Source organism: Hyposmocoma kahamanoa, unplaced genomic scaffold, assembly GCF_003589595.1.
Source record: "Hyposmocoma kahamanoa isolate Upper Pololo Valley unplaced genomic scaffold, ASM358959v1 129, whole genome shotgun sequence".
Taxonomy (NCBI): Eukaryota; Metazoa; Arthropoda; class Insecta; order Lepidoptera; family Cosmopterigidae; genus Hyposmocoma; species Hyposmocoma kahamanoa.
In genome coordinates, this window is record NW_020653460.1 from 1206442 (window position 1) to 1231487 (window position 25046).

Sequence of the window (25046 nt, forward strand, 5' to 3'; positions counted from 1 at the left end):
TTAGGACTGCATTTTATTTATTTTTCATTTCTTTGATAACCTCGATGGCCTGGTGGTTAGCGCTGTGAGCATTAGACGATGACATGTCGGGTCCGATTCTTGGAAGGAGCAATTTCGGAATTGACCTACTCTAAATTGGTTGTAGTCTGGGTGTTCTGAGTAGTGCCCCCGAAGTTAATTCTGTCGCTCTGGTACAGTAAAACGATCACTTGGTTGTAAGTAGATAAGTGTGACGACATGTGTTAAACAAACTTGACTTTTAACCTGCGAACTGTAAAATACATTTTGACATCACTTCCTGATTTATTCGTTTAATAGTTTAAGAACTTTTTATCCCAATTTGAACTAAAACGTATATTTACTTAAATACAGAATACATTTCAACCATAAAGCTGGAATTCCTTAACACTACTTTTGAATGTGTAAGATGGCTCTCGAAGCCAAAAGGTCGGCTGGCGGGTCAAATCATAATATGGTGTAGTTGTCTGGCAAATTATTATTATTTTGTCCTATGTAAAATCTTCTTAAGTCCATTTCCCTTAATTTTTACAACACGACTGTCACTTTCTATATCTTTAGTAATTGAATAAAAATTGCACAGAGTGGGAATTACCACCTAGTTATTATTATTTAACACAAGAGCAGAGCTGTACACATAACTTGGAATTAACTCTACCATAAAACTTTATTTACCTTGATCAAGTTCTCGTAACAAAACAAATATTAATAAAATCGAAAAAGCGCTATTAAATTTTTATTATACTAAACAAAACCATTATTACGTGCACTATAAAGCCATAAAGTGTTTAAGTTGAAGTTATAAATAAGTTATGTGCAATTTTATTAAAGTATTACAATTTATATTTAATATTAACGCTAGTAATAACATCCTGTAATCAAAATTAATAATTGAGATTTATAATTAGTATTATTTTTCTTTGTTTTCGACCCTTGTATTAATAATTATAACAAATTAGTGGAGTAATTTCTGATATTCAGAAAAAAAATATATTATAATAAATACAGGGACATCTCACGTCAGATTCTAGTAGCTGCAAAGGTGTCGGCTGAGTTAGAAGATTCATAGATCTCTCACAGATGTCGCTTACGGCGATAAAAGCCTAAAAAATCCAATACAAAAGATTTGTACCTAACAAACATAGAGAAAATCGTAAGATCTGCTAACTCGACCCGTAGTTCAGTTCGTATAGCGGTGGTGGCCCTGGTTTAGCACAGACACAAGTTCGATTCCTGTTAGGTCGAAGGATGTTTTCTTCGTGTTCGATTTTTGTATTGATAATTAAAACAAAGGGATAGATAATAGTGGCAGTAGTAGTAGAGCTCCTTGGGAAGTACTGCCACCTGTCAGCATTACTGCGTTCCGGTTTAGAAGGTTAAGGGTACTGGTGAAATTTCAGGCACACGGGACTTGTCAACTTATGTCTCAGGGTGACGGGCGCAGTGGCAGTGCCCCTCAGAGCTTTAAATAGCAATTTGAAGCTTTGAGTGGCACTGCAACTGTTATGGATAGGCGTGTCGCTTAAGCGCACTACTAGTTCGTCTCGTGACTCGGTATAATAAATAAAAAAAAAACAAGTTGGCAACTCTCTTGTGACTTTGAAGTTTTTAAATCTCTATCACCGCTTGCTGGTTTTTATCAAATACATTTCGGAGAGTGCGCGAGGGAAATTTGCATATCATAAACAATAATAACAGTGAAGTCACGTGTCGTCTGCTTAAAGGTAAGACCACATAAGTGACATTCCACAACTCCACAAAAATTCTCCAATATATATGTATATATATACCTGTTGTAGGAAAATCAACATCTTTCTGCAGATAAAACCACTTATTGAGTTTATAGCTTTTTTGTTATTGAGTTTCACTTGCAGAAAAATAGTGATTTTGTTACCATAGCTATATAAAGTCTTTTTGTAGAAATGTCACTTATGTGGTTTCAACTTTATACAGACGATGTGATAATGCATAAAAAATGATGAAACAAATTATTCATTTATAAAATTTTGTAACTCTGTTATATGTCTTTATAATTCTTAGAATACTTTACCCACTTTCCCGCAAAGGTGTCGAAGAAATCGAAGGCTTTCTAGCATAGTGGCCTATCTCAAAATCAACAATATTCATGGTTTATAAACAACTGAAGCGTATGACACACAATAATGACGAAACAAACATTGGTCCATGCACATTCTGAATGTATTTGTGTTATGTGAATAATATGAACCATTTTGGTTTGACCCACTATTCTTGAAAAGCTGCGAAATGTGGATTGGATATTAAATGGCATTTTTAAAATGATTGTTTATCCCAAGTGTTAATGAAAGCTCTGAATTTAGTACAATAGAAACGAATGACTAATTATTTTTACTAAACTAATATTTAGTAAAATTAATTGGAGAACGTTAAACAATTAGCGCAAATTGAAATAACAAATATATATAAAACAAACAACCATTGACAGAATAATAAATATTCGCTCAAGCGATGCGCTCCTCCTACCGCAAAATGGCGGCTATTTGGTTTCGCAAATTAGAAAAGGATTCAGTTTAAATACAAGTTTTTATAAATAAAAATTATTATTCTGCGTCCGTACTACCAACAAAAATATCTCAAATAAAATGCAGTAATACACTGCAAATCCTGCACTTAAAAAGCACTAATGAAATGTTTGGTGTACTTGGATAAATATGATAATATTCCGTTTGAGTGGTTCTAACGTTTACCATGAAATTACTCCTTAAAGTATAGGTTATTAGCATTTATATCAAGGGTAAACTGAAAAAACGCTACTTACGGTATGTTTTTAATAAATAAACACCGAAATCACCAGCCCAAACAATAACACACACGATTGTCGTGAAGTATTTTTGAAGTTGTTTATTTTTTTAAATGACAGACCCAGGCATTAAAAACTTAATGTTTTGCTAGAGTAGTTACCTAAATAGCAATTAATATTAGTTCTTATACCTGTTACAACTTCTATATCCGATAAATTGGTATAAAATCATCACCGGCACCTCTAGGTATGGTATGCGTACGGCTGCATGTATTGCGTGAGCGGATAATTAAAAATTCTTAGACCAAAATTTAACTATACAAGAATATCAGCAAAGTTGTACAACGCCACTAAACGGACGTTTAAATAGCGGCCATGCAATGCAGTGTGCGAAACCGTATTAGTTTATTTATACTTACTTCTAACTAACTTCTAACTACAAATTTAAATGGGACCAATACTGAGGTCGTAAAATCGGTTCACCAATACAGGCGTTATCGCGTAGCATACATACAAAAAAAAACAGTCGTCTTCGAATTCGATTCCTTTTTTTGAAATTGATTAAAAACAAACAATCATTAACAGAAAAATAAATAATTAACATTCTTGTTTGAACAAAAGTTAACTATGCAAGAATATCAGCTAAGTTATACAACGCTATTAAACGGACGTTTAAATGGCGACTCCCATTTAGCATAATTATTGCTAAGAAACGAGTTAGACCTGATCTGGACATTCAATGGAGATTTGTGCCTAGGTGACTTAATTGCTTATTTAACTCTACAGAGTGAGGTTACTTTTTAACTTTGTTTAATTTTGGGCGATAAATGAAATAATATTTTTCTACTTTGAGCTTTATTATGTCAATTATAAGTTCATAAACAATGAAATTGAATCAAAATTCTATTGTCTATGGTACTCGCCACTGAGCGGAAAAATTTCGTTAAAGTTCTGTACACAGAACTATATAATTGAGTTTCAAAAAATGAACGTTGTATATTTGCTAATTAAAATATTAATTATGACTAGTCAAATGCTTATCTGCCTCCTTATTGGTTAAATTGGCCTAAAATTCTTGCAACCGGGCCATGAGTGTCTATAAAAAAAATATTGGTACGGCGGTACTGCGCCAGCTCTATTCTATCTCTTCGATTTTTTGTTTTGTAGCGTTTGATCGGCCTTTATCTAAATATAATGAAGAGGCTGTATGCTGAAATTTTTGCCTACCCTAATAAACGAGTTAAAATTTATTTTAAAGAATTGCGTTTGTTTTCAAGGATTGATAAGAAAATATATATTAAATATTGGCTGTGTTTTATTATTTTACTTGCAGAAAAAGTATTGTATGTAATAATTATATAATTTGGTCTTAAAATCTCCTACCTATTACTTAGGCGTAGACTTAAACATGGTACTCGATTTTGTACTTTGAACCCTCATCATGCAACAATGGCATAAAATACTATTTCGGATCTAAATCCCGTATTGTAAAGACAGTCCATAGACGGATCCCATTCATTGCAAGTCAGAGACGTGGAAGACACACGAGATAGCTTGACGAGTTAGATGCTCTTAAGAGATCTCGACCAGTATCGGCGTTCAATCGCAGTGAGTGGAGAAAGAGAAGTAATGCTCTTGCCCTGCAATGGGATAGTAATAACTGAAAATAAAATGAAGCTAATGAAATTGCGTGTTTGTTTTATTTTTAAAGAAACTAAAGTTTCGAGCTCGAGTTTCGAGACTTCAGACATGACACTAAATTACTGCACGTTAATAATCGAAAAGTTTTTTTGACTTTAATTTTTCGCTGATTAGATTTAATGAAAAAGTCAAATTGTTACAACATTTGGCAAATAGCATTAGTAATTTTTAAGTTTATTGATGTCACGATATTTTACTGCCATGCTATTAATCTTTTTGTGAAATTACTCCACTAGTTTACTGTAAAGTGAAAATACAAATAAATAATACGACAACGTTGGCTTGTTTGAAAAAATAATTGTGTACACACCATTTAGATCTGAAACCGTCCATTAATTTCTAAATGTGTAGCAATGGCGGATACCCAAGAACTCAATATTTTGGCGACAAAATTTATAAATATTCAAAGATCTCTTTCTTTACAACAGACGGCGGGTTTTGCCTTCCACTCCGCTCGATTGGAAGCATCCCTCTGGGACGCACTGCAAACAATGAGGTCTTTCTTGATCGTTCTTCATTATAATAATGAAAAGAACCACAAAAGAAACGAGAAAAAAAAATCATTAAAACAGTTACACTACATTTGATACAAACTACTTGTGTCTATATTATATCGTCATCTTAAAATTAATTCAGGACGTAGATAAGAATGTGGTGTAAAATAAAGTGTAATACTAATATATTTAAGCAAGAAGAGAAATAAACTATGTAAAAATGCTATTTGCTGGCTTTTTTTTCTAAAAAAAAAAGAAAATAAAAAGGTTTTTATTCTAAGGCGATTCGCAATATTTTTATACAATTTTTTTTATTATACCAAGTGACGGGACGAACAAGTTGTACGCCTTATGATAAGCGATACGCCTGTCTAAAACAGTTGCAGTGCCACTCATAGCTTTAAATCACAAAGATCTGTGAAGCACTGCTACTGCAGCCACCACCCTGAGGCATAAGTTGACAAGTACCATGTGCCCAGAGATGGCCAAGTAAATCAAGTTTTGTTCAAATTGAATGATATTATTACAAAATGTTTAATGCTTCACTGACTGGGTTCGCTTGAAAATCCCATTAAAATAAATCGATAAAAAAAATCGTTAGATCGTGTGCACTTGAATCGATCTTCATAAAAATCCTTAATACTTAACCCTTAGTACTGAAAATCCACCGATATTGCGTAGAAATGCCTCATTTTCGTTTAAAAAGATTTTTTACATCGAAATTTGTAAATAATTTGTTATAAGTGTGGAATTATATCAAATTCCGTATTCGCCGTTTCTCGCCCTCGATTTCGGGAAGAAATGGGAAAAAACCCAGTTAAAACCCGGGTTGGTTGATTGGGTTTTTGACCACAACTTTCACTAGCTGTTTCACCAGCACTTAACTTCTTGGTACCAAAAATAAGTAAGGTAACAGTACTTCCCTGGACGATCTCTTTAACAAGGAGCTCTTCTGCTACTGAATATCCAAATAATAAATTTAAATTCCAGCTACCTAGCCACTACGAGCTTCAGTGGAAGGCTAAGCCCGTGGCATACGCGTTAAGCCAAGCTCGGCCGCACAGGTGTTGCTTGCAACAATGTTTACTAACTACTGTAGCTTATTTGCTAAAACATAGGGCATAAAATACACCTCGCTTTTACACTACTTTTCAACTGTATCATGCTAATTTACGAAAGCAATCTTAAAAATAACACCCTGTTGTGTACAACTACATGCGCACCCGTGCGTCTGTAATCACCAGCCTTTAATACCATGGTAATAATTTGGTTCTAGTTTATTGCATTTTAATTCCAATTTACAATTACCGCAAGTAAAATGACGCAGTCGTTTATTACATTGTCGAGTGTTATTGTAATAAAAGTAATATATGTATAAAGCACTGAAAATTGAGTTTCTTATAACTGAGATTTGTTCACATTATACAGAGCTTTTTTTCTACTGCGACGGGGTTATTTGTAATATTTTTTTCATAATGTCAAGTGACGGGACGAATAAGTCGTACGCCTGATGGTAAGCTACATGCTTGTCTATAACAGTTGCAATGCCACTCAGAGCTTTAAATCGCAAAGATCTGAGGGGCACTGCCACTCCGCCCGATATCGACGATAAGCTCGAATCTAAACTTCATAGTTGCCCGTCTGTAGGTTTTTTACAGAGTATATTGCGGTAAGTTGCCTATGAGCTCCATCAGCTCATTCCGCCCCCGTTTACCTCCGAACATCCAGACGTATGGCGGAATATCATCCTTACTTGGTCGATATTCCCTTCAGGCGTATTATGCGCTTTTCATCATCTTTTGTTATGCGCACAGCCCAGGAATGGAATTCCTGCGACTATCTTTGCTCCAGAGCTAGATAGTGGTTAAGAGCAAGTCCATTTAATAAAAAAAAAATACCCTGAGTAATAAGTTAACAAGTGCGATGTGCCTGTAATTTCACCAGCACCCTTACCTTTTAAAACCGGAATACTGTACTGTTCACATTGCCACTAGGCGACAGTAACATGACAATACTTCCCTGAATGAACTCGTATTAACAGTTTCCCTATTTAATAGTTCCTAGGGTTAATACACCCGTTAACACCCACACGTATTTAACCCATACCTGCATCTCTAATTTCTCCCGTTAATAGGAACAATGTCACTTTTGTTACCCTGTCCCCGATCAATCAAGTTGTATCACGGCCCACGTGTCGGCAGTGTGTCGCCTAATCCATTACATCCTTCCAGTTAATAAAACCCTGTCGCCCTTTATTTACAAATTGATAAATGGATGATAAAGTGGCTACTGAGGTGCGATGTGATAAGCTTAAGCAGAGTAGGTAAGATAGATTTTGAATGTAGTTACGTCTGGTTACCTGGTAATAGCAACAAAAGTTCAATAATTGCTCATGAATAAAACAAAGGGCTCAGGAATGCACCTTGGAAGACTCTATGCAATATTTTGCATTCTTATAAAAATTCAACTTCACAATGAATCTGCAATGAAAAAATAATACAAATGCTCATTACATACCCACACGTTTAAAATTACTATATAATATTAATATATTGGTTTTCAGAAGTTGCAAATAGTAAAAAATAAAAATTTCAATGTTTATATTTTTATTCAAAATTTTATTTTGAAGCTGGGTTGACATTTTTTCCTTAAACGCGAGAGACCTTTTAGATCCAGATTGTATAAGAGTAAGTAGAAACAACATCTCAATCAACGTCAACTTGGAAATGTCTAAATAAAATATTTAAATACGGGCAAAATAAAAGTAATAGAATTTTGGATTAAAGCATGGAAGAGAAGAATATAGTAACGTATAGAAACGTCGGTTTGTTTGAAAAAACAAATATACGCGATTTAAATCCGGAAAAATAGTTTCATTTCCTAAGAATATAGTAAGTTAGTGCGAGTACAAATGGTATTAATGACACTTAAACCGATTAAGAACAATATTGGAAATGAAACTATTTTTGGGATCTAAATCGCAGATAGCTGACTAACTATGGTAGGTTTAAAGAGCCCGGAACGTTGGTTCATTTGAAAAAACAAATATACGTGCGTCAGATCAGAAAAAGTAAAAAACAAATGTTTATTTGTTTTTTAATAACAAAATTTACATAAGAATTTATTCGATAATAACAACGGTTGTCAATAAAATTGTGTCGAGACTATTGACGCCCATATCCGGATAGCTAGTGGGATGAGACGTACCAGTTTATGTAAGTAAATTTCGAAAGAATACTTAATTTCAGTTCCAATGTCAAGTAATCGCGAAAACCTAAGAGATCAACAATAATTTATATAATATAGCGCTAACGGCATTCCGTAGTGACATCGACAACGTAAGATAGTCTTATCCAAATACGAACGAACATAACAAACGGTAAATAGAACTTATCATTAAAGATAACTTCGAAATAAAACCAAACCAACTCTACCGTACAAAATCTATTACGGACATTAAAACAATAATTAACATACAAATATTATCTCGAAAACACAAAGGTGAAATAATAGTGAGCTTAATCAAGAAATTAAAACAAAAATCCAACAGACCGTGACCTGCCGATGGCTTTATCAGATGTATTATCGTATTATTAACATAAATTTAATATGAGAGCCCGTTGACAGAAAGAAACGCCTTTGTTAAACCTCCTTTTATTAGGGTTCTGCCATTAAACGACTCTTAAACTTTTAAAATTTTGTGTTTTAGAAGGGTTGCTTAAATTTTATACAAGACTTAAAAACAGGCTCAAAACTAGATCCTCGTAGGACACTTTTGGTACTACTAAATTTTGCTCAACATATGGTGTATACATGTACAGTAACGCATTATTTGCATATTGCCAACTGTGCGAGAAGCATATTTACATAACACAGAATTGCGTATTAGCTAAATTTGCGGAAACATTCCAACTTTACATCTTTCGCGCCAAAGAAAAATTGGATTCATAACACATTTATAGCTACAATTTCGTAAGCAATGAAATAAAAAAAAAACCAAGTGAATAATGACGGAACCGTAGCGTGTAAAGAGTTTTTACACTTGGTAGCTTTGTTTTTTAATTTAGAGGATTGTAGCCGGGATTACGATTTGAATAATGCCGTCAAACAAACCGTGAATGAAATAAAGAGCTTAAGAACGAACGATGAAATATTCGCCCGTATTTTTTAACATGATTTGTTACCTGAGTGTTAACAAAAAACTGTTGAAATTGCATAGAACGATTAACAACGGGAGCCTTAGTTGAAAAGGATTACAGATAAAAAAAGTGCTGGAGTTTTCCTAAAAATGTTATTATTAATATCTCCAAAAATTTATCATCAAATGAAATTAAATAATATTTAAGAAAAAAAGAGCTATAAAAAGAAGAACAACGGACTAAAAATACAAAATAACAGTCTCTCATCAAAACAGACGATAAAATCTTTAAATAAACAAAATTGAAATCAATATGCAAAAATATATTACACACTAAACTTGCCTTACTATTATACTAATAAAGTTGCTGTTCACGAAGCCAAAAGCCTGAAAGCCTCAAATCACAGGCAATCTATCTGAGAACCGCGTTCTATAAAAATAATAATTCATCTCAGTCAGGATATCTGTGAGGTACGAGTGAAAAGCGATTGGACTTCATTCAAATGTTCCAGATGGAAAGATTTAAAGCCAATAAGTAATACTAAAATGGAGAAGTATTGACAAGAAACTATTGTACATAATTTAATGAAAGTAACAAAAAAGCAAAAGTGAACAGAAAATTACAAAGCGGAAGTCGAAGAATTAAAAGATTTTATGGTAATGACGACAACGGTGGTACTATAATACTACAAATATACAAAAGTATAGTTATGGTGTATAAATACATTTATTTTTTCATCATTTATTCATTGTTCGTATTAACTGCCTCAGTGGCCGAACGGTTACCATGTTGGTCTACCACGCAGAGGTCCCAGGTTCGATTCCTAGGTCGGGAGAAATATTTGTAAGGCCTACGAGTACATCTATTTCTCGCGTGGGGTGTAATTTGTGGTTATCATTTGTGTGTCAATGGCACCCGCGATACAGGGTTTCCCTTATAGCAGTAGGGTCTGTGAGTGTGCTTTATAAAAAAGTGTCACTGCCTGTCATGGGTTCTTTCTACGAAGAGACTCTAGACCATATATATATGTGTTAGAACATTTACAAAATTTTCCAAATTTTGTAAACTTTCTTCGACATGCATGCTTTAGTGTAAGTTATCAAATATGTAAACTTAACTATTGCATTTGCGTTAAGATTTTAATTTAAACCTTATAAATATACGATTAAGATCCAAATCAGGAAAAAATCAGGCCTCAGGTTTCAGTACAATGTTTCCTTCACAGTTAGCGATAGGTATTCCTACGAAATATACGTAACTTACATATTTAAGAATTCAAAATAATCAATCAACCGCTCCACTGAAAAAGCAACCACTGCCACCTATAAATAAAACTTGCATAAAAAGTTAATTGCATATAGCTAGCTCCTATACCTTAAAACAAGCGTTAAAACGCGTTCGTGATCCGTGGACCAACCGGGTGGCGCGACCTAATATCCCTCTGAGAGCGCCGCTAGCTTCCATATCTATACAACTACACCTACAGTTATAGCTTGATTCTCACCCTAGATTACAAAAGAAACACCTTTCTCGTTTGCTTGTGTTATTGATCAGCGCAAAGTTTGCTTTTGAAAGTTTGGAAAATACATTTATTAAAGTTTTATTTTAACAGTATAATAATTGCAATTGTTTGTGTGAGTTTCAAAGTTGGCGTGGATACTTTCAGTTACTATTGTTATTAAATTCTATTCTTTGTGTTAGTTGATTTCTTTTAGATAAAAAAAAAAGTACATGGTTTATTTTACTTTTGTTTTCAATAACTGACAATGCGTTACTAATACATCCGAATATGACTTTGATTCTTAAAATTTTGCTAGTTCAAGTGTACCTATGTGCAAAAATCAAGAAAATACTTTACTTACTTATTTTAGCTTAAAGTAATTTAAAGAAAAACGAATTATATCCTAAATGGAGGAGCAAATACGGGGAAAATTGGTAAAAACGCTTCCCCCTTTCACCGCTGGTCTTTCTTGAGCTGTATACCGAAACAAGGCTTGTCCGGCGGTGCCTACAAACGGGCTATGACCTCACCTTGAAAAAAAAAAACCGGTTCGAACGAGGCGATTAAGTCATCTCCCCGCTGTTTCACCGATTTCAAGTTAATTTCTTCATTTTGTTGCCTCTTCACAGATTTCTTTATTCTTTTTCTCCAATCTTGTTATTTGTCAGGGATCGAACAAGCAATTTATGTAATGGACTTTCGGAAAATATATCAACAAATTGAACGAAAAGCATTCTTGATTGTTGTAGTGCTCTTAAGAATTTCGTTTAAATAACTTTTGAGCAAGTTAGCAATTTGGGTAATTTCGTTTCCACAAAACCATTCCGAAAATGTTTTTAACTTACTTCATGTGTTCATTTATTTATTTTGTGAATCCGTAAGATAATTTAACTGTAAGAAATGTAGCGACAAGCTAAAATAAATTTAATTAGAAGGAATTTATATCTCATTTCCATTTTTAGCATCTTTCTCTTTTATAAAGCTAGTCAATTCATTGTTAAAGTTTCACTAATGGAACAAGTTTTCTCACAAATTTATTGCAAATTGTCGCTAACATAAGTCTATGAAGCATTGCAGGATTATATTTTAAGAAGAGAATGGAAACTTTCTTCATCTTAACTTTTCACGGGAAACATCTATTCGAATTGGAACGTCCGTATTAATTACGAATAATTTAATTTGTCTTGTTATTCTAAGTAACTTGAAATAGGCTTGGTCTAATCCTTTTTGTGTTTGCATTTCAGTTGTTTTATTTGAATTGCTTTATGCTTTTTGATACTTTAATAACCTTAACGCAGTTTGCTTTCTATTGCTTGATGGATCTCAAATTGTTAGTCAGATTCTTTTTTTATAACATTCTTTACATCTTATCATTTGTCTCGTATTACCATTTTCATAAACACTAAGTATTTTTGAGTTAATATTTTTAGCGATTAAACGTTTACACTCAATATAAACGAAAATATGTCTAACAGTAGCTTTACTTAATCTTCAACAAATTTTTTCAACAAACAATAGAATGGTCACATTGTATCGACCACTTGTCACTGTCACTAAATACTACGATTCGTAGTCAAGTGGGTCTCATATACAACAACATTAATCTTAAGCTTGACACAAACTGTGACCTTGTCAAAAGATTATTTGACATTTTGATGTTTATGGTCTGATAATAATAAAATATACTATAAATCTATCTACAGTTAAGTAAATTATTAAATTAGTTCTAAGTGCTGCAAATTCTTTGACTGCATTAACAATTAGAACGTAATTTATATTGTAGTTGATAATGTGTATATCTGTTACTTGGTATCATAAAAAACTTAATCCAGGTATTAAATAACTGCAGCCAAATTTCGCAATAAAAGAAAAAGTTAAGAAACCGATTGTGATACAAAAGAAAAAGATGACATAATGAAAATTGATGCGATTAATAAACGTTGGTACTAATGCTTTTTATTAACATATTATTTAACGGCATCACGAAAATAAATATTCATCATGCATCAGTATGAACTATTACACTGTAAGCTGTAGGTGCTCATCAAGAATTATAATATTTTATAAAATACCTCCTCATTAATGGTAGCAGCAGGTCAAAATATTGATCGATGCTGTTTGTGGAATAGATTTGGTGCTCTTCGTGGAATCCAATAAAAATGCCCCTAATATGTTATGAACTAGCATCTTCAATGTGTTGTCTACATAAAAGTAGGTGACTCCAATATAAAGTCTATAAAAATATTTATATTAATGAACACCACAAACAATAATAAAACAATATAAAATAATAGCGCATCTGATATCCTTCGTGCCCTGTCGTGGCACCTGCAAGACAACTTTTTATCGCCAATGGCAGCGCAATCGGCGTAGCTGAATAATATTAAATATAGATTTCCTAATCCGCAGAAGTCACAAAGAAGAAGAAATATAATATTAATGACGTAAAGGGAGGATGTAAAAGAAATGTTTTACTGACACAAATTTTAACTAACGTCAATCTGTACGCTGATCGCAGCTCGTCCCCTGACAGCCACTTCGATAGTCGTGAGTCAGATGTCATTCTGACATTGTTATCTACGAAATGCTTCATGCTTGGAGTTATTTAAACATCTTTCATTTTGTATTTAAGTCAGTGTATTGGGAATTTGGATTGGCATGCAATCGGATACCTATGGCAATTCCAATATCTTTTTTATTAGTGTATTACACTTATTTGTCCTATTAAAGTTTTCAGTGTTTTTATAACTAAACTTGTTAAATTAAAATATCTTTGTGTTTTTATATATCAATGCTATGTCTGTCTATATATGTATCTTCATCATCCGTGCCTATGAATATTACAAATATTACAAAATTCACAAAATATGAACTTTTCAAACGAATGAAACCCACCACAATCGATTTTATCTTACAAGTCATTCACTTTCGCCCAATCACATTTTTGCAAATTTGAAAGTCGGCGGTAGATCCATCACTGACACTAAATCACTGTATTTGGAATAACTATGATCTTTCCTTTTATGAACCGTCATATTTCATTCTCTACCTTTACCTTTCAATTTTTTGCTTTAGACTTTATCTCTACTACTGTTAAGTTGAATATAATATCCTCAACTGAACTTAACAAGTATATTGTATAGGAATCGCAAAGACCGTTAAGACATGAATCAAAAACGTCTTTACGTTGACTTAAGGTTAAACTTAATGAAGTATCTTCACATAGTAATCATGAGTAAGATTTTCTATACTTGACATGCGTGAAATTAAAGTTATGTACTATCCGTAGTTGTGTTAAATACGTATTATGATTGTTTATTTTCATCTGGCGTTTGATTGAGTTTTTAACTGTTGTTTGTTTTGAATAAAAATTTACATGAGTTTGAATTCAAAATAGCGACTGGAATTCATTTACTTTTGTTCACAATCTAAGTACAACTTGTTGCAATTGAATATATGCAATGCAAGGATTGCATATATTTAATAAATTCCAACAAGTTGTACTTAGATATTTGTAGGATTTAGTAGGAACGCTAATTTTGATCGTCATTGCATATAATGCGTGTAGTGTATAATTTAAAAACAACACTGATATAACCAGTTTAGTTCTTGTTTACGAGGTTTTAGTGCATGCCAGTAAATATAACAAATGCTTTTGAAAAACAATTAAAAACTCTTTTAATTGATAGGAGTTATTACAATATAACAGAATACTTTAATGATATATTTGATGACCGTTTTTAAATGATTTAATATGAAATAATAATAGAAAATTATAATTGTATGTTTCTGTGTATAAATGTATGTAGGTAAAATTATTTCAATTAGTATTTAGTTTTAAAATTATATCTATTAGTATAGAGTTGAGACATAATGTGTAAATTATATAGTCCTACTAGACACCATTTTGTATGCGTGGTATCAATTAGGAAATAGTACTATGTAATAATTTTTATCTTATTTTTAAAATGTGTATAGCGCCACTCTCTTTGCAAACACCCTTACAGGGTGTCACGTGTACTGTAATTTTAATATTATTAACATGTGACTATGCAATAAACGATTACTAATGGAAAGTACACAATAGGGACCTCTTCGCAATGACCCATGAACCTTAGTCTAAAATCGGCGAGCACTTGATGCCGATTGGCAAATTCTTTTGCTACGATGGAAAAATTGGCCTTTGCGCAGTTCAGTGGGGCGGCTACTAGTGGCATGGCCACGTTCGTAATATATTGTATGTTATCGATACGATAAGGAGAAGAATATGACTTTCAATTATGTATGCTGGTCAATTAAGGTATACTTCTTTTTGTTACTGTTAACTTCTACACTACATTCCCACAAATAAATTATTATCTTAGTTTCATCATTAATATCTGAAAATTTACTTTTTAGAATTTCCAATAACATTACTATAAAGGAATCTTTTGAAAATAATCTAGCGCCCTCCATTATGCAAAATCACTTACCAACCGCATTTACCACTATTAAGAAGCCTTTTACAATTCCAAATAGTTAACTCAAGAGCCATAATCTACAGTTATAATTCATCCTTCTACAATAAACTAAGACAACCAGTATCAAAGGAATAAATTATAGACACAAAAGACATTCAATTCAAGATCGCCATAGAGCCTAAGCAATAACTTTACTGACATAAATAACTGCCATAAAAAGCTTGGAATGTACAATTGCTGAATTGGAATGAAATGTCATCAATAAATCTGTACATTTCACCACTATTACTTGAGCTCTGTTAGATGACATAGCTTTAAAGTATACTTAAACACAGCAAAAGATATCTGTAGATGATAGATAACGTATAATTAGTAGAAATTGTTGTAAATATTTGACGTCCAGCTCAAAAGATCGTGGATGATATGCAAAATACATTTATTAATTCGTATCTCAAATCAGTATGATAAAATCTTAAAATAACGACTTCTTATGTATTTTTCCAGTCAGGTCGAAAATATGAAACCAGTTATTAAATTGTTTAATTGTATTTGGTAAATGAAAACCGTAAAAAAAACCAAATCCGAACGCTACGGTTACCTGATCGTAAATTTGTTAAGAAGTAACCCACAATACTGTTGAGTGCGGTCCATTTTGTTAATTCTACTATTGATCTTTCGTCTCGCTTCAATGCACAGCCATAAACGAGGTGGCACGTCGTAAACCTCCGCTTTATCGGCATTTGTCCAACATTGTTTATAGCTATATTGGATTACCCACTTTGATTGATTTCTCTTTCCTCTATATAAATTTCAGTACCAATCCTATTTGTTTTATGCTCAAAATTTTGAATTAAACTCCAATCAGATTTACGAGCAGATTGTCCAGATAAAGGAGCTTATTAAAATAAAATTTATCTTTCCGTTCATTGAATCCGATTTTACGATTCCATTAAAAAGGAGTCTTAAAGATTTTATTGAGTGCAACGACCCGATTGTTTGTCACAATAAAGGATATATTAAAATAGATTACAAACAAATCAGTCTGGAGAAAATGGGTAATGCCAACGAAACACAGACATGTAAAACACCCTACACCAAGAAATATACAACAACAATAATCTCTTTACAACTGGAGCTATAAACGATGGTGTGATGGTTGTCTAAGTTATCGTGGTACCGGCCACCCTCTCGCTTGGTTAATTAAGACACGGGATTATCAAACGTTTTTAAGTAGTAAATAAAATTGTAATCTCTCAACGTGAAGTAAAGGCGTCTATAACGCACTTTATATCTGAAGATGGTGAGCCGCAACGCCTTGCTTGTCTTTGATCCTACACCCACACATTTAAATAGTAATATCTACTAATGCACTGTCAATTGTTAATGTAAGGACTGATAGTAACGAGAAAGCCTAAATAAGTGGCACGATGTTACTATTTTTGTATTCTTTTAATGGAATTTCTTTCTGACGCTTCCTTTTTATGTTACAGGTACGTGGCATAACATTCATTGAATACACAAACACCTACTTTTTGTGAGTATATATTTTTTATTTATTATACTTAATCGTAAAAATTATATTAACATATATATTTTATTTCGTAAATACGCCAATAATGTAAATGAACACAAAAATTAATTAAACTATTTGCTTTAGTGTATAAAGAATAACTACAACAAAAACAGCAGAAAAAATCATAATTTAAAACAAAAGTAAAACTGTGGTTTCTACTTATTACTGGTGGTACCTCTAAGTGTGAACCTGTCTGGATAGGTACCACTGCCATACTTATTTCTACCGCAAAACAGCACCACCGTGTTCCGGACTGAACGGTAGCGCAATCATAAGTTCAGCGGGCTAATCGTGTAGACCGCAAGACAACCCGATAGCATTTGTATTGTCTTCTCGGTTCAGTTGTACTGTATAAAATATACTGTATCAGTTACTTTTCTGTCAAACTTTTGATAGTATTATCAACTAATTATCAGTTAAACCTTTGACAAAGTTTTTAACTAATTATCTGTCAAAGTTTTGACAGTGTTGTCAAATAATTATCTATAGGAAATGAAACTATTTTTCCGGATTTAAATCGCGTATATTTGTTTATTCAAACCAACCAACGGAAAAAATAAATATACGCGATTTATTCCGGAAAAATACATAGTTTCATTTCCTACGTGTAACAATCGCGAAAACCTAAGAACTCGATAACTAATTATCTGTAAATTTTTTAGCATTGTTGCAGTATAAGACATTGTTTCAACTAATTATCTGTGAAACTATTGGCAGCGTTGCAATTTTAAAAACTTGTACTATTTATCTTTTTTATTGATCGATCGTTCGCGCCGATGCCAAAGTAGATAGCTTTTTTGGTTAACTTCACCTAACCCTTTTTTCTTTTAACATTTATATTTTATTGCTTTTTACCCTTCTGCAACTTAACTACTGTTTGCAGTTGGATGGTCTACAACAAACCAACCTGGGTAACGTGCATCCGCCTTAGACCACCCATCGACGCTCGTTTAGCACTGTGGATTCCCCGCCATTGCCAGAGATCGGATCATATGCTTTTGAATCTATCTCATAATTCATTTCGAGTTCATTCATTTAGAGTTATATTAACCAGTGAGAAAAGATATTCAGATGGTACAGAAGTAGGCCAAATATCGTAGATTTATTGTAGGTACTTAGATGTTACCACAGTACTTTTCTTGCAGACTAATATAAAACAGGATTAACCTTACGATTCAGTCGAGGTTCAGAGTGACTGTTTTGTTTCAATTATGAATACTATCGAGAAGAGTCATCACCATTTCAGCCAAAAGACGTCCACTGCTGAAAATAAGCCTCCCCCAAAGAATACCAGAACGACCTGTCCTGTGCTGCTTGCATCCAGCGGATTCCCGCAGCCTTCACCAGATCATCAGTGGGTGGTCTACCGGTACGCGGTCGCCACTCGAGAGCTCTTCGGCCCCATCGTCCATCTGTTCTGTGAGCAATGTGCCCTGTGCAACTCTTAGGGCTGTGTCGGTTACTCTGGTTCCCTTGTGGATATCCTCATTACTGATTCCATCTTCATTCCATAGCCCTTTGAGTGACCTTGAGCCTTCTTCTGAGGCCCGTAATGCGCGACCACGTCTCAGTGCCGTAAGTCATCCCTGGCAATACAAAACTGATCGAAGACTTTTGTCCGGAAGAAGATATATCTCCCGAACGCTGTCCAGCTGAGTCGGAATCGAGAATATTCGATTGCCTCAATATTGGATCGATTTACTTAAAAATCGCATTGCAATGAATCGATACAAAAAATCTCTTATTATCTCATAATATTATCACTTGAATCGTTCTTCATAAAAAACGAATCGTAATCTGCATTCTTAGCACAAATTATTACAATGTATTATTGAGTTTGAGACGTCAGGCTATGACTTTCATCTCTAGGATTGTTGTATTCAGGGAGAATTTTTTTGATATAATGAACTTTAAAATTTAAGTTTGTAACCTCCTTATATTGTACACTTCAAATACTTTTAACGTTTTCTCGAAAGTATCCAAGCGACTCAGAGTAAATCTGTTAAATAAGTCTTCTTGTTGACTCAATTTTATTATTTTGACTTAAAATATAACTCAAGGTTGGATTTAAGACGTGTTTAAATTAATTCGTTGTGCAAACTTGGTTCGTAGCATATTTTTTGTAGCTCCCCATCTTGCGAAACATTAATTTGTTTTCCCGCTTTATTCCTTCACACTTCTCTTCTAATTTAAACTAAAGTTCAGAAGATATAAGTCACGTCAAAACTTTTCTTGAAACTGGAAAGTCTGCTATACAGGGTATTTGGTATTTGACTATTAAACATTTAATGTGGTTTTAAGTTTATTGAATATCACAATGTTTTACTAACATCATATTAATTTTTTTGTATGAAACTGCTCCACTAGTTTGTTATAATTATTAATACAAAGATCCAAGAACTTCCTTTTCAAATATTTTTGATTATCGTGTCAAATATTTGTTCTACTTGCGTCGTTAAACAATCCCTTTAAAAGTTTGCTGTCATTTACTTAACATCATGTACTAGGTGCACGGATAAAGAACTTTAAATTTGATTCTAAGTTTTGTTTAATTTGCAGTGACAACTTAAAAAAAATAGTATGAAAATTCTTGTTTACAATCACACATTTATAAAAAAAATAATAAGAATAAAGATATTAGCAAAAACTATGTTCATTTGTAGAGTTAAAAAAATATATTAAAATATTTTCGCTTTCTCGTTTTACCAGCAGGTATATTTGAAATTGCTCAAATACAATTTTAATTTAGCGTATAACTCACGAAACGCTGTTTAAAATATTTTCTTCTCCATTTAACACCATGTACATTTCAAGTTTCTCAAATATATACTAGAATCTTTATTTACCCTCTGTCTTGTGTATAAGAATTTATTTGTAAACTTTTAACGAGTTTTAACTGTTACGAAGTTGACTTAACAACTATCTGTTGTTTCAAGTTGTTAATTAACTGACTCCTTGTTAAGTAGAATATAGCAAATTTAGTCCATCTGTTTGCCTTTTGATTGAGACTTTACTTTTCTAGTCATTATAAACACTCGGTACAGTCACGAGCCTTTACCTTTTTCTGCCACCAAGGAATTATGTGAGGTAAGGGTGCTGGTAAAATTACAGGCACATGGGACTTGTCAACTCATGTCTCAGGATGCCCCTAATCTTTGCTATTTAAAGTACGGAGTGGTAGTGCAACTGCTATGGACAGTCGTGTCGCTTTACCGCCAGACACACTAATTGTTCGTTCCGCCACTTGGTATCATAAAAAAATATATTTCTCATGAAACCCGCACCAGGAGCAGACACTGAGTCATGCGTACGTGAGTAGACCCGAAAATTATATAATATATCCTCCTTCTGGGGCGGTTACGTATATAAAAATTTAACATTCTTCTAGGATAGTTGCGCAAGAAAATAGGTGTTGGGTGTATGGGAGATACAACTTATGTGTATGATGCCTGTATTTAATTGTGTCATGAGTGATTTCACAGATCAACACGCATGAGTTCACACCTGCTCGACGCAGACGCGTTCGAAGCAGTGTCAGGATCAGTGCATAGCAAAAATAGGCTAAACCAATGCGCGGCGATGGATTGTCATTCTATAATTCGTTAATTAATTATGAAACGGTGGGGCCGGTGTGTGGCTATCAGTGGTCGTCGGCAGTGCGAAAAAATCACGGACCGTGATAGGTTGCCCTTGTTGGGCATAGTTATGTAGATAATTGTACGAAATTAACAATGTAAATTGAATAAATTCTACGCTAATATGTTCCATTTGTCTGCATATCAGCACTTCATAGTGTCAATAGTAGATCAAAACAAATCTATCCACCCGACCAGTTTCAAATAGGTCCTTACCTGAGACGGTCCTTACTCCATTTACTTTGATTGACCGACCCTACGAAGTTCTTCGAAACACATTTAACTCTGGAGGTACTATCTGCAACATCTTAATGCTAATGTACTCAGAAAATCCAGTTTCAAATCCTATAATTCAGGACCACTCTATTAGCACTTAGAAAGCTCATCTTTATGCTCCATAAACAAAATAGGCATTAGACTGCCATTTCCCCTGACGAAAAGTGATGACCACCAAACGCAACATTTCTTATAAAGTCGTTGTTAGACCTATCAAGAAAGGTACAAAAGATATTATCGACGTTGTAATTACGCTGAATCAGGTATTAAGTATTCACACAAGAGCAATGAAAAACAACGAGCACTAGAAATAAACTATTGTATGGTGAAAAATAGGTTTACGCCACAATCAAGACCTTTTCGTTTTTATTGTATTGCTGGATATAAAGAAAGATATAGAAAAAAAACAAGTAATAATAATAATAACGCACACACTCAACATAGCCCCGCACTAGGAAAACCCTGTATCGCGGGTGCCACGGATACACACATAGACAATCACAAATTACACCCACACAAGGTAACCGTTCGGCCACTGAGGCAATTAAGTAGAAAGAATTAATTTGAAAAAATTTGTAATATTTTTTTAACATCCTTCACACCTGATGTAAAATGAAGATGAAATCGACGATGGAGCATGCATACCTGTGTATATAACGTTTATTCACTCTCGCCTTGAAAAGGATAGAATTACAACAATTCTGCAGGCAGACAATCAAAAACCACTGATTTGCAAAACTTGTTTCAATAAATCAATCAAAGGCACTAAAATTATTTACAACTCCTTCGTATGTAACATCATCTAGAATAGAATCAAAACTAAATAGTTAGCCTATATAGTGTTATATTCAAAATGCGACCAACCTCGTTGGACTATATTACTAACGTCATAAACAACAACTTTTGTTCGACACCTTTTTACAAAATTTATCGAGTTCTTAGGTTTTCGCGATTGTTACACATAGGAAATGCAACGGAAAAAATTTCCGGATTTAAATCCCGTATATTTGTTTTTTCAAACAAACCCACATTTCGGGCCCTTTGCATGTCCCATGGTCACGGTTGACTGAAGTGGTACAGTCATCATTAGTCAGTTGGTTTGCATCAATATTAGACATAACTGAAAAGCTCACGGTAAATTTCAAATTTATTATAAATTCCGAAAGCTCAGAGATGCAAACCAGGATTGGAACCCACGCCCTCCACATGAGAGGTGGTAGGTTACCATTAGCCTACCAAGGCTTTTTTTTTAGAATCTATAATAAGAAATCCATTTCTCGGTTTAAGACGATCCAGAGTATTGCTACCAAGATTCGAGTCATCGAAAGCAACCATTCCCCCAATGAACTACCTTTGCTCATAACCAGATGCAAATAGCTTGGATTTGTATTTCAGATAAAGTCGAATTTCTATTGAATCCCCTTCAATCAAGAGATTCCACACTTGCGAAGCGTACTCTATGATATTTTTTTTTTTTGCTTTTGGCGTACCGTCATCTAGCACTAGATGGCACCATATTCAGTAGTGCTCAAGAATCGATACAGCCTCAAAAGACTGCTTGATTCCGCGTATCAGCGAAAGCGTTGAATTAATTTCTTTGGATAATACGTATTATAGTAAAATTGAGGATAATTACACTGATTACTATATGATATAAAAAAACAATTCCTAAGAAATTTTCATTATGAAAAAAACAACACAAACTTATCTCGAAATTTTACAAAAAAACCGCTGTATTCATGCTGTATGCTGTATGCACCGCTGTATGCACTTTACATATATACCAATGATTTTTTTTATATCAACTGAACTATATAGAGCTCGCATAAGTACACGATACACATTTTTCAGTGGCAATAATTTCGTTTGTGAAAAAATAAATTTTGAAAGAAAGCCAGTTTCCCTGCCGATTGACCTGAGCAAAATGAACCGTATTAGTACGGGAAAAAATTCAATTCATAACTATATTCAATAGATAACTATACCTTTGTGCTTAAACTACATTGTTTATTCCATGATGTTATCAGGTTTTATTAGTTTTTTCAAACATAGAAGCAGAGGCAGGACCCTAAAGGCACTTTACCAAATGACGGGACGAACAAGTGCACCTGGTGATAAGCGGCACCCCTGTCCATAACAGTTGCACTCTCACTCAGGACTTAAATCGCAAAGATCTGAGGGGCACTGCCACTGCGCCAGTTACCCTGAGACACAATTTGAACAGTCACATGTGCCTGTAATTTCACTAGCACCCTTAACCCTCCGAAAGTGGAATGCAGTAATGCTCACAATACCGCTTGGCGGCAGAAATAGTTTAGGTGGCAGTACTTATTTGGACGAACTCTCACCAAGAACTGTACTCTAATTCACGACTGACGACCAACTCTGTAAGGATATATAGCTATTTTATGTGCTTACGTTAATTTTATTCCTTTTATTAATATTTTCTCAATTTCTTACTAAATTTTTTCTTATACATTATTATTATTTATAACATAGATTTTCCCAAAATGTATAAACAACAAAAAAATTAAATTGTATCCAATTTATTATAATATTAAATCATAACATATCGTGTCGTGTCGTGTCGTGTCGAGTTGTCTCGTGTCGTATCGTGTCGTGTCGCGTCGCGTCGTGTCAAATCGTATCATATCATTTATTGTTTTATGTAGTACAAAAGGTCTTAAAGCTATAATTACATTCCAACATAAACCCTGTAAGGGCACTGCAATTAACTTACTTCACTATACTAATAGGTAACCATAAATTCATGTCCACTTAACTTACTATACTATACACATTATATCATTAACTTTTACCATCGAAATACTCCTATAAGTCATAGAAACACGTAAATATTTTCAATGTTTCTTATTCTGAGGTATTTCGTTATAAACTTTTATTGCCATGTTGTGTCCACTCGAGTTGAAAATTTCTAAATTTGTAAAATCACCAATTTGTTTCGCGGTCTTACGTTAGCTACATAAGGATTTTCACTTCTTTGTCCAAATAACTGCCTGTATTTTCTTACAAACTTACTAATTTCAAATACATATATTGATGTCAAAGTCAAAACGTTCAAACTAGAAAAATGTGGTCTACAAGTATCTGTTTCCGTTATGTTTGCCAAATTAAATTATACAGAACAGAGACAGCATAAGCATTAGTTTAGTGTTACCAATTATAAATTTTTATACCCAATTTTACTACAGTCCATAAAGCCATTATATTTTTTTATTTGCATATTTGCACCATTCTGTTCATATGAATATATAAAAATAAATTTAGTTTTTATGTAGTCATCAAATAAGTTTTATGCGATTTTTCATAATATATTTATTTTTTATCGTAAACTTGTATTACATAGAGGAAACATTATGAATTTAATAATTAATACCTACATCTAATGGCAGATAAAGAGGATTTAACAATGATTGATATCATTTAAGAAGGTTGTTCAAGGCATTGTAAGTCTGTGCTATGCGCTCCATTACCTCTGACAACTTCAAAAACTCAAAGTACTTACCTACTGTACTGTTTTTTTATTTTCAATACTCAGAACACTAATGGCTCAAAAAGCTGACCAGTAAGTACCTTAGAATTCCACATTCAAATTTTGATCCTTATAACCGTTGTCTACAGAGACATAATATAAAATTTCGAACCACTGGTACATTAACTCATCAACCAGTGCTGTAATTACGTTCAGAAATTCAATTTTTATTCTTAATCCCTTGTACTAAGGTTCAGATTGTATTTTTAAGGGTGTGCTCGTAAATTGTTTTAGTAAAGTGAAGAAGTCATTTGGCCGTTGTCACTGATGGGTTTTCAAATATTGACTGGCTCGGACATTATTTGTGGGAGTGTGTCGCCGGCCTAACGCAGCTTTGATAACGGCGTGTGATGCCGTCCCCGAATTAGGGTTGCCTGAGATATATCGATATATCGGTTTCTGTTTGATTTTGCGTTTGTGTTTGCTTTTGTTCGGATATTGAAAGGCTAAAAAGGATAACAAGGGTCGCGGTTACGTATTTCCCCGATATTTTTTGCAATATATCTAAGTCCTTGTCTGCGCTTATTTGGTATTATAAAGATAATTATAAACCGATTTCTTTTTGTGTAACGCTCACTTAGTGATAAAATTGGTTAGGTGGCAATACTCTACTTGGTCAAACACTTTCCCAAGAAGGGAAGTCACAATCAAAGAACATTTATTCCATAAGTAAAATTTTACGCCATTTTTAACCGACTTAGCAGCATTAAGGCTCCTGTGAAAGAGTTCGTCCAGTGAAGTACTGCCATCTTACCTATTTCCGCCGCCAAGCAGTAATGTCAGCATTACTGTGTTCCAGTTTTGAAGGGCAAGGGTGCTGGTGAAATTACAGGCACATGGGACTTGTCAACTTATGTCTCACGACTTGTTTGTTGCGTCATTTGATATTATAAAAAAAGATTTCAGAAAAAGGAGGC